Genomic DNA, 12,545 nt, shown 5'->3' on the forward strand with positions numbered 1-12,545 from the left:
GATCAAAAGTACCCGGACGCCTGGCTGAAAATGATCTAAAAGTTCGTGATGCCCTCCATCGGTAATGCTGGAATTCAAAATGGTGTTGGCCCACCGTTAGCCTTGATGACAGCTTCCACTCTCGCATTCATACGTTCAATCAGGTGCTGGAAAGTTTCTTGGAGAATGGCAGCCAATTCTTCACAGAGTGCTGCACTGAGGAGAGATATCGATGTCGCTCGGTGAGGACTGGCGCGAAGTCGGCGTTTAAAAACATCCCAAAGGTGTTCTATAGGATTCAGGTCAGGACTCTGTGCAGGCCAGTCCATTACAGCGATGTTATTGTCGTGTAACCACTCCGCCACAGGCCGTGCATTAGGAACAGGTGCTCGATAGTGTTGAAAGATGCAATCATCATCTGTCCGCAGCTCGTGGTCGTGCGATAGCGTTCTCGCTTCCTGCGCCCGGGTTCCCGGGTTCGATTCCCGGCGGGGTCAGGGATTTTCTCTGCCTCGTGATGACTGGGTGTTGTGTGACGTCCTTAAGTTAGTTAGGTTTAAGTAGTTCTAAGTTCTAGGGGACTGATGACCATCGATGTTAAATCCCATAGTGCTCAGAGCCATTTGAACCACTTTTTTTTTTTTTTTTTTTTTTGCAGTCACCATCTCAGAATTGCTCTTCGGCAGTGGGAAGCAAGAAGGTGCTTAAAACATCAATGTAGGCCCGTGCTGTGATAGCGCCACGCACAACAAGAAAAGGTGCATGCCCCTCCACGAAAAACACGACCACACCCTAATACCACCGCCTCCGAATTTTACTGTTGGCACTATACACGCTGGCAGATGACATTCACCGGGCATTCGCCATGCCCACACCCTGCCGTCGGATCGCCACGTTGTGTACCGTGATTCGTCACTCCACACAACTTTTTTCCACTGTTCAGTCGTCCAATTTTTAAGCTCCTTACTCCAAGCGAGGCGTCGTTTGGCATTTACCGCTGTGATGTGTGGCTTATGAGCAGTCGCTCGACGATGTAATCCAAGTTTGCTCACGTCTCGCGTAACTGTCATAGTACTTGCAGTGGACCCTGATGCAGTTTGGAATTCCTGTGTGACGGTCTGGATAGATGTCTACCTATTACACATTGCGATCCTCTTCAACTGTCGGTGGTCTCTGTCAGTCAACAGACGAGGTCGGCCTGTACGCTTTTATGCTGTATGTGTCATTTCATGTTTCCATTTCACTATCACATCGGATACAGTGGACCTAGGGATCTTTAGGAGCGTGGAAATCCCGTGTACAGACGTATGACACTAGTGACACCCAATCACCCCACCATGTTCGAAGTCCGTGAGTTCCGCGGAGCGCCCCATTCTGCTCTCTCACGATGGCTAATGACTACTGAGATCGCTGATATGGAGTACCTTGCAGTAGGTGGCAGCGTAATGCACCTAACATGAAAAACGTATGTTTTTGGGGGTGTCCGGATACTCTTGATCACATAGTGTAGTAGTGATGAAGAGTAGGCTGAAGTTTACGAGATTAGTCAGGAAGAATCAATATGCAAAGAAGGAGGATACGGAAGTAGCTAAGGCTACAGATATAGAAATGAGGAATGACTCAGTAGGCAGTACAGTTGAAGAGGAATGCATATCTCTCTAAGGGGAATCGCAGAAGTTGGGAAGAAAATCATAGACAGAAAGAAAGTAACTGCTAAGAAACCGTGGGCAACAGAAGAAATACTACAACTGATCGATGAAAGAAGTACAAAAATGTTCATGGAAATTCAGGAATACAGAAATACAAGTCGATGAGGAATGAAACAAATAGGAAGTGCAGGGAAGTTAAAACGAAATGGCTGCATGAAAAATGTGAAGAAATCGAGAAATAAATGATCGTCGAAAGGATTGACTCAGCGTATAGGAAAGTCAAAGCAACCTTCGGCGACATATAAAGCAAGGGTGTTAACATTACGAGTGCAACGGTAATTCCACAGTTAAATGCAGAGGAGAGAGCAGTTGCGTGGAAAGAGTACACTGAAGGCCTCTACGAGGGGGAAGATATGTCTTACATGACAGAAGAAGAAACAGGAGTCGATTTCGAAGAGGTAGTGGATCCAGTATTAGAATTTAAGAGAGCTTTGGAGGACTTAAGATCAGACAAGGCAGAAGGGATAGATACCATTCCATCAGAATTTCTAAAATCTTTGGGGGAAGTACCAACAAAACGACTATTCACGTTGGTGTGTAGAATGATGAGTCTGGCAACATACCGTCTGACGCTCGGAAAAATATCGCACAACCTACTTAACAGCTCATGCATACAAGTTGCTGAATAGAAAAATATACAGAAGAATGGAAAAGAAAATTGAGGATGTGCTACATGACCGTCAGTTTGGCTTTAGGAAAGGCAAAGACACCTGAGTGGCAATTCTGACTTTGCGGTGGATAACAGAAGCAAGAGTAAACAAAGATCAAGACATGTTCATAGGATTTATCGACCTTGAAAAAGCGTTCGACAATGTAAAATGGTCCAAATGTTCGAAATTCCAAGAAAAATACGGGTAAGCTATAGGGATAGGCGGGTAATATACAATATATACAAGAGCCAAGGGAGAATAACAAGAGTGGTCGACCAAGAACGAAATGCTCGGAGTAAAAAGTGTGTAAAACAGGGATGTAGTCTACTGTTCAATCAGTACATCTAAGAAGCAATGATGGAAGTAAAAGAGAGTCTCAGGAGTGGAATTAAAATTCAAGGTGAAAGAATATCAATGATACGATTCGCTGATGACATTGTTATCCTGAGTGAAAGTGAAGAATTACATGACCTTCTGAATGGAGTGGACAGTCTAATGAGTAAAGAATATGGATTGAGAGTAAATCGAAGAAAGACGAAAGTAATGAGATGTAGCAGAAATGAGAACAGCGAGAAACTTAAAATCAGGACTGATGGTCACGAAGTAGATGAAATTAAGGAATTCTGCTACCTACGACGGAGCAAGGAGGACATCAAAAGCAGACTAGCACTGGTTAAGAGGGCATTTCTGGCCAAGAGAAGTCTACTGGTATCAAAAATAGGCCTTAATTTGAGGAAGAAATTTCTGAGAATATACGTTTGGAGCACAGCATTGTACAGTAGTGAAACATGGACTATAGAAAAACCGGAACAGAAGAGAATCCAAGCATATGAGATGTGGTGCTACAGGCGAATGTTAAAAATTAGGTGCACTAATAATGTAAGGATAAGGAGGTTCAATGCAGGAAAGAAATATGCGAAAAAACTGACAAGAAGAAGGGTCAGGATGATAGGACATCTGTTAAGACATGAGGGAATGACTTCCATGGTACTAGAGGGAGCTATAGAGGACAAAAGTTCTAGAGGAAGACAGTGATTGGGATGCATCCATCAGATAACTGAGAACGTAGGTTGCAAGTGCTACTCTGAGATGAAGAGGTTGGGACAGGGGAGGAATTCGCGGAGGGCCACATCAAACCAGTCAGAAGACTGATGACTCAAAAAATAAAGTTTTCGACCTCTTTAACCCGATAATGTATTATAAACATTCTTCATTCTTATGTTCCTTTTATCTGACTTACATATCTGATAATAGCAGGAGCCGTAACAACGTTATAAATAAATTAATATACTAAGGAATCTAGACGGTTTCATCCACAGAATATCCATAACGATAGCAGATTCATTCAGAAAATATATTTTCTTTATTAACATAAATCTGGTCCCAATTAAAATTAAAGACAGATTTTTTACACGATTAGAGATACCGTGGAGATCTGTACCGTAAATTTCAGTTTTTTTATGTAGAAGGCAGATTTTAAAGTGGTTTTCTGTCTGCGCTAATAGCGAAGCGCAGTGGCGGTTTCCAGCAGACAGCAGTACTTGTCGCGATGACTTCGCAACTTTGTACTTTAAACGTCAGATGTCAACTAATTTAAATCACACTGTAGTGCAGAGAATCTAATGCTTCTTCCGCCTAAAGGGAACAATGTCAACGAATTCCTTCAATTACCGTCACTTTGCAAAACGACTTTTTCGGCTGTTAACCGTGTGGGGTGATCGGCTCTATGAGAATTAGAAGCGTTTGTTCTTTTAATCTCTTAATGGTAAATTAATAAGGTATTTCCTAAGCCGAAGTTCAAAGTTAGATATGATACTCAAGAGTTGTCTAGTGACGAGGATTTCCTCCAAATGTCTGTTGAATGAAGATTTATGTCTGACTATTCTGGCCTCCACAGTTATTAATATGGCTAATCCAAACTCCAACTACGGAGTTATGGAGGTTGACACGGGTATTTTCTAAGAATTTTGGTATACGGGACTCTTAGTCTATGGCTGGTCGTTACGAACTGCATTTCGTTTGAGTTCTGTAATCATTTATCATTGTATGTGTACTGCAAGGAAAATATCTACACAATATAGCAAATGCTGACGGTATGCACCGTATCTTATCAGCAAAACGGACTTGTTCAATTCACTCGCGATACTTGACGACTAGACTAGACGAAGGTAATGCCGACATTGCTGTTCACTCTCAGCCTTGCATTCAGTACTACTCGTTTTGCAAGCGCGCCTGCTGGATCTGTATGTAACGTAATGTTCGTCACAATTCCTGACAGTCCGACTCCCGTGATGCAGAGGCTCCCACAACCTTTAGTCCTCACTACGTCTGTGTGCGCTACGGAAACGCTATTAAGTGGTTAACTGGAGTAAAATCTTCAATTAAAAGTGGCCGTAATGCTAAGTTGTGATTGCAGGATCAAACTAAAATCAATATTTGTCACAACTTTGATAACTACTAAATCGAAGAGGCGATCCGGTTAAGAGATTTATTAAGTAAGAACAAACACAAAATTCGGGTCACCACGCTTAAGAAGGGGTCTTCGTCGGTCATTAGTGCAAGACTAAATAGGAGTACATTACTACAAAATTAAACTTGAAAAAACTGGGAATTATGACATGAAACTGCAGATGAGGAGGCAAGACCATGGTCGAATTTAAACAAAAGCTCAAGTGCCTTAACTTCTCTCGTACGTGATAACTGCTGACGGAACAATAAGTGAGTACTTGATCCTAAACCGTTTTAGGAATATCAAAAGTAAGTTTATCAGTACAGGCTCGTTTTCTGTTTTCACCTACAGACATTTTTCTGCTGACTGAACCCCATATTAACTACACAGAAATTTAACTATCTCTCTCGACCGACATTCGATGCTTCGCATAGAGTGGCGTCCTTACCATGGCTGAATCTGCGGCAGCGGCAGAAGACGTCATATTGCGACTGCGAGTTGCGCCCGTGGCTGGTCAGCAAGGAATATATTGAAGACGCTTGCTAATGATGACCTCCACACACCGTTGGCGCTGTCGGATGAAATCAGCAGTTCTGCCCTTCAAAAACGGCTATCTGCGCCTCTAAACTTCGTAAGCTATTTCTCACCGAAAATTCTGTCGTGTAAAGGATCGCGTGAACTTTAACTGTTCGCGCCAAGTGTTGATTTTTATAAGTCTGAATCAAAGGAGTAGTCCGAAACAAAAACGCTCGTGACTTTAAAACGCCTAAGTGCGACGATGCGACCCTCCAGTAAGGTCCTCGCACAGATGGCGAAAACACACGGTGGCCCCCTCTTTCCACGGTCGTTACTTTTCTGTCCTTGTGCCAGTCCTCGCTGGACAGCCCACTTAGGAAGGGCTCACATCAGCTCTGCATTTCTTCCAGCAGTAGGGAGCCAGGTTGGTGAGTAAGGCGCTGGATCAAATAAACTGAAAAAGTTTTAGTTAGTTTATTTGACAACAATATCAAACATGAAAAAAACAAGTAGTGTTAGCTCTATTAATACTTCAGTGGGACTCTTTAAAAAAAAGTTATTTGCAACCAATTTACTTTTCCGGTAAATACTCTTAATAATGAGGTCACAAGCAATCAAATATGAAAAAATAATTGCAATTTTCTTTTATTCATCAGTCTTCTGACTGCTTTGATGCGGCCAGTCACGAATTCCTGCCCAGCACTAACCTCTTCATTTTCTTCATTTCAAGAGCGGCACTTGCACCTTACGTACACAATCTTTCATTGGATGTATTCCAACCTTCCCTTACGTTTTTACCTTCTATAGCTCCCTCAGTAAAATTGAGGTTAATCCCTGATATCTTAACACAAATCCTATCATCCTGCCCCTTCTTCTTGTCAGTGTTTTCCATATATTTCTTCCTCGTTGGTTCTACGAAGAAACTCCTCATTTCTTATCAGTCCACCCAGTTCTCAACGTCCTTTCGTAGAACCACAGCTCAAACGCTTCGATTCTCTTCATGTCCAGTTACCGACAATCCTTGATTCAGTATAGTACTGTGCTCCTAACATACATTCTCAGAAATTTCTTCCTCAAACGAGCCCATGTTTTGTACTAGTAAACTTCTCCTGGCCAAGAATGCCCTCTTTGTCTCTGCTCCTCTCTTGTTCCATATCCTCCTTGCTTCCTTTGTCACATGTTATTTTACTTCTAAGGTTATAATACTACCTCACGTAGTCTATTTCGTGATCACTAATTCTGATAAATTTCTAATTATTCTCATTTCCGTTACTCCTCGTTTCTTACACTTCCTTTGTTTATTTTCAATCCGTAGTGTACGCTCATTAGGCTGATCTCTCCATTCAACAGATCCTATAATTCTTCTTCACTTTCCGTATAGCAGTTCCTTCACTTTCACTACCATCGGTGAATCTTATCATTGATATCCTTTCACCTCGAATTTTAATTCCCCTCTTTAACTTCTTTTATTTCCTTCATTGCCTCTTCCATCTATAGATTGAACTGTAGGGGTAAAAGACCCCTGTCTTATACCCTTTTTAATCCCAGCATTTTGTTCTTTATCTCCCACTCTTATTGTTCCCTCTGGGTTCTTGTAGGTATTGTACATTACCCGTCGTTCGCTACAGCGTACCCCTATTTTTCTTAGAATTTCGAACGTTTTGCACCAGTTTACATTGTCGAACGGTTTTTCCAGTTCGACAATCCAACGAACATGTTTTGATTTTTCTTCACTCTTCCTTTCATTATCAACCGTAACGTCAGAAGTGGTTGTCTAATGTCTTTACCCTTTACTTCTCCTAAAGCCAAACTGGTCGTTATCCACTACGTCCTCAATTTTCTTTTCCATTCTTCTTTATATTATTCTTGTCAGCAACTTGGATGCATGAGCTGTTAAGCTGACTGTACGATAATTCTCGTACTTACTGGCTCTTTCTACCTTCGAAATTGTGTGAATGATATTTTTCCCAAAGTCTGATGGTATGTCGTCAGTCTCATAGATTCTACACACCAACTCCCCCCCCCCCTTCCCCCCGCCATCCCTGATTTTAGAAATTCCAGTGGAATTATGTCTATCTCTTCTGCCTCATTTGATGTCAAGTCTTCCAGAGCAATTTTTGCCTTTGCTGCCCAGGACTCCCTACATATTTCATTCCTATGGGATTTATATTGCTGCAGTCCTGTCTTTTCCTGAACATTTTTGTATTTCCTTCTTTCGTCGATCAGTTGGAGTACTTCAATTGTTATCCAATGTGTCTTTGCCTTTACCTTCCTTGTAGCTAGCTTTGACTGTCCAACATATGTGACTGCCATTTTTAGATATGATCACTCTTCTTCAACTGAATTGCCTGCTGAGATTTTCCTTATTACGGTATCCACATCCCTAGAGAATTTCATACGCCTTTCATCATTCCTCAGTACTTCAGTACCCCACTACCTTCCACATTGATTCTTCCTCACGATTCTCTTAAACTTCAGTCTACTCTTCATCTTTACTAAATTGTGATCTGAGTATATATCTGCTCCTGGGTACACCTTACTTTCCAATACCTGATTTCTGAATCTCTGCCTGACCATGATGTAAGCCAGCTGCAATGTTCCCGTGTCTCCAGTTTCTTTTCTAAGTATGCCACCTCCTGTTGTGATATGTAACAGAATATTCACTATTACCATCTGCAGTTTATTGCAGAACTCAGTTACGATCTCTCCTCTCTCGTTCTTACTGCCGCGCCCATATTCGCCCATAACTCTTTCTTTTATTTCTTCACGTACAAACGCGTTCCAATCCCCCATAATTCTTAGATTTTAATTTCCCTTTACATACTGAATTAGCAGTTCGATATCCTCATACACTTTCTCTTTGTCTTCATCTTCTGCTTGCAGCGTCAGCATGTATATCTGAACTATTGTTGTCGGCGCTGGTTCGCTCTCGAATGATGAGAACAACCCTATCACTTAACAATTCACTGTAGCTCACCCTCTGCCCTATATTACTGTTTATAACAAATCCTTCTCCTGTTATACCATTTTTTTCTGCTATTGATGTTATCCTAAATTCGTATCACCAGAAATCCTTATCTTCTTTCCAGTTCACTTCACTGAACCTCACTATATCTCGACTGAATCTTTGTATTTCTCTTTTCAGATTACCTAGCTTTCCTACCACGCTCAAACTTCTGGCATTCCTAGTTCCGAGTCGTAGAATGTTATCCCGTCGTTGGGTACTTCATCACTTTCTCATGGCCACCTCCCCCTTGGCAGTCGCCTCGCAGGGATCCGAATGGGAAACTATAAGGAATCTTTGCAATTATTAGCTGCCTTAAAATGCATTATAATAAAGAAAACACAGTAATTAACTTAGTCCCTTCGTGGCGACCAGTGGTAAAATGCAATTTTAAAACAGTTACAATTAGTAGGTTGCCTTGATTAGCATCAAGATAAGCAAAATTTTTAAACAACAGCTCCTGGTAAATAGCCCTGACTGCTATCAGATTAAATTACAAAAACAAAGAACATCACACGTTAACTATCCGCCTCAGGTGGCCAACTCCGCTTCAAATGAGTTACCGAAACTGAGAAAACAGCTTTTGAACAGAAACGAGGCCCTCCACTGAGCTACCATTTAAGAAGTCTTAAAAATGGTAATATGCATCATCTACAGAAAGTCTGTTCATTGCAATCAACGGACTTCCAATGTCAGAGTGGAGTTTACAGACTGGTTCCTGCAGCAATGTGCAGAAAACCACAGTTTTCCTGGATCTGTGTTGTTTACGGACGAGATCATTTTTATAAGGGAGGTCGTGTTCAACAATACGGATAGTGGTGTGTGAATCCTATTTATTCAAGTTCGCTGTCAATGTACGGGGTAGTACGGTCAAATGTTATGTGATTTTACCTTATGTAAACTGAACGTAATCGTGTACAAAACATCACACGCCGTCCTATAGTGCCTAGAAGACATGCCGCTGAGAATTTGTTAGCGTAGGTGGTTTCAGCATAACAGCATGTCGCAACATTTTGCTTTCGTCATTAGAAACCACGTTGATCTAAATGTTTGGAATGCCTTGGATTGGCCACAGTGGTCCTGTTCCTTGGGTATCTCGATCATCAGATATGACATCAAAAGACGTCTTCTTTTGAGAGCATGTGAAAAGCCTAGTTGACGAGCCTCTAGTCAATAAGCACACGTTCCTGGTTTCTAGGGTTGTCGCACCTGCGGATGTAGTACACCAAACTCCTATGAGTATGGATCGTGAAAGACACTGAATAGTGCGTCACTGTACGCTCTGCTGTGATCATGGTAATCGACATTCTGAGCAATACACCGTACTGCACACTGACACACCAAACTGAACACACTGAACTAAATTTGAACTTGTTTCGTCTGAGATTTGTTGCATTACTCCGTGCTTTGTGATGTATGTTTTGATGATTGCATTTTAGAGCGCTTTGGAGGCATTTTCACAGACACAAATGTAACTAGGGTCACAAACTGATATATTTTAATAAAATTATAATTTTCCGAGCCACCACAAACCACAGGTCCCTTATACCAAAATACTTAGAAAAAATCGCTGAACAACCTCAGAAATTTTGTCGATAAAATTCAATCACTCTGTATTTACGACAGGTATTCTGTTTAAAGCCCACCTGTGTAGCTAAGTGGTCAGCGTATCTGATTCCTATACGGAAGACCCGGATTCAATTCCCGGTAATATGAGGAATTTTTCCTCGGTAGGGAAGACTGGAACTGTACGGTCAGCTTCCTGATGTCAATTTAGGACCTATTTGTGCGATAAGTAGCTGCTCCAAGGTATGGGAAACTCATAATGGCTGGGTGAGCGCTATGTTAGTCCAGAGCGCCTCTATATCGCATCTGACTGACGACATTGGCATCGGATGGCACGGTGGCCGGTTGGTACTGACTAGTCCGTCGGTGTAAGTCTGCGGAACTGGTCCACTCTGTTTAAAACGCTATGGATGGTGGTGCTACACTTTTTTATGTATTTCCTCTACTGTTGGCTCATCACGTCGATTTTGTTATCGCACTAGGTCATTCACTTTCCGACTGATACGTACATTAATATTGTGTCGAAAATTGTGTTCCAATAATCGTTTCCATTCTTTAGTTTGCCATTTATAAAGAAGCCTCCTAACACAATAATTGTGAATATTAAAATGTCTCCCTACTCATATGATAACAGTGACAACATCCTTCTCTGGTGAATTGTTATCGATCGAATTTGTTAGCAACTTCTCATCATTTAGAGACAGAGAGCAACTTTTACTTCACTTATTAAAAACGACACCCGCCCAAGAATGCACATTTTATAGCAGTTCTCTTCATGTCTGTGGCTGAAGACTCCACTCTCAGCTACAGCAATATTACTTCGCCATAAACCAATTACTTTTGTGATATAATCCTCAAGGTTACTCAAAAAGAAAATCTTCCATCCTATCTTCAGAACAATAAATAGCCTCGTAATTGATTAGTTCCTGCAAGGTTGCCTTTTTTTTATAAAACCAACAATAGTTACTCCATAAAATTTTGTCTTCTTCCAGCAGTGTAGCCCTTCTGAAAACAGTAGAATTTTCCGACGTGATTAACCAACGCTGTAGCGCTGAATGAATCTTACTGAAATCCAAATCTAGTACATACCCAAGATGCTGAGGGCTATGTTTTCGTTTTTATCAGGTATAAAATTGAAATAATAGAAGCTGAACAAGTAATTAGACCTGCATGACCAGTCGACGAAGCTCTTTGATTCTCTGATTATCGTTTTCATTTAACTGTTACAGCCCCTTTCGTGAGACATTGTTAGGTGTTTTGTTTTTACGTAGACAAATTCCTGGCGCTAAGACGTAGGGTGGCAACTTTCAACAGCAGTGTGCTGCCACGCCATAGATCCATGCCGCTAGAGAGAGCCGGTCCTCCGTTTCTGAGTTTTCCCTATCCATAATAGAAGCAATGTCTGATAGCTACCTTCTGTCGGACATGTACCTTTACACGACTGTAAACTGTGCATTATACGTATCCGCAAATAGAGTGCGTAACGCAACATTAATATTTATCTGAATGATATACAGGGGTGTCAACCACTCTCCAACTCCTAACAGTAACGACTGAAGCCAAGTAGTTAAATGATATATTCAGCCTGACAAAACGCATTTTGAGAAGCCATAGCGCCTTAGTTTTCACAGAACACACTTCTGTGTTGATAAAATTTTGTTCCTGTCCTTTTCCTCGATCTTCGGACTTTTATCAACAGATCACAAAGATGTTGAAAGATTTCTTGTTCCCAATTGTTTTAAATGCCATGTACAATTGGACCTTTGAAGAGAAGGTAAGATATTTTATTATTGTTTCATACGTTTTATTGGAATGATATATTCTGCTAGCTGTTTAAATATGTTGTTGAGATGTCTGACTGTTGTCTATAATACTATTCTGCATGATATCGTCAAACTTAACTGTTTTTTCTAAATTTCTTGTACAAGAAGTTACAAGTGAATCATTGTAAATATTATTATTTAGAATGAATGGTGTATAACTAATGAAAACTTGGCATGATTCAACATATTTATTTTGAAATTGTTGTCTTCTTCATATACGTAGAGGTTGTGTTAAGTTACTCTAGAACATAGTTTACTTGCCTCTCTACGCCATTTCATATTAAGGCTCCTGTTTCCTCGATGACGATTGCAACGAAATTTCTCGGGATGTGAACTGTACAATACCACTGATCATTTGCTACGTGTACATCAGCTGCCTTCTTGCCATTTTGCCAAAGAACGGTAAGAGACGATGCTCTGACTTTGACTTTATGTCAGTAGCTAAATCTTTACGCAGAAATATTATGGGATCTGTAAAAATTTTAAGTTTCCAAATAATTCATCTTTCTTGTCACCAAGCGCGAGCTTCGATCATTGGATCCAGTTCTCCTTCATACTGACATTCCTTGCCTACTGTAGCAGCTATGAAAAATGTTACTCGACTCAGTTCGAACAGCGCTTGAAATATTAACTAATGAAGTACCAATTGGCTCCTGATTCAATAATAAGTTTATCCTTCCAATGACAAACATTTGCAAGAAGGTATGAATATCCGCATACACAACCCCGTAACCAGTTTACCATGCTTATGGAAATATATGGCAGCCATGTTTATGAGATGAATTACCTTACGCTATTTGTGTCCAACGAATGTTTGGTACAGAAAACCTCTAGAAATTTCAGTGTAAA

The 12,545-nt window shown here is 40.9% G+C and overlaps 1 protein-coding gene across 1 annotated transcript in view; it reads left to right on the forward strand.

The window, feature by feature from the left end:
• Nucleotides 1-12,545, forward strand: part of LOC126176363 (regulating synaptic membrane exocytosis protein 2-like) — a 165,519-nt gene that overhangs the window by 81,444 nt on the left and 71,530 nt on the right. The gene's annotated exons all lie outside the window — the stretch shown is intronic.

This window comes from Schistocerca cancellata, chromosome 3 (assembly GCF_023864275.1).
Source record: "Schistocerca cancellata isolate TAMUIC-IGC-003103 chromosome 3, iqSchCanc2.1, whole genome shotgun sequence".
Classification (NCBI taxonomy): Eukaryota; Metazoa; Arthropoda; class Insecta; order Orthoptera; family Acrididae; genus Schistocerca; species Schistocerca cancellata.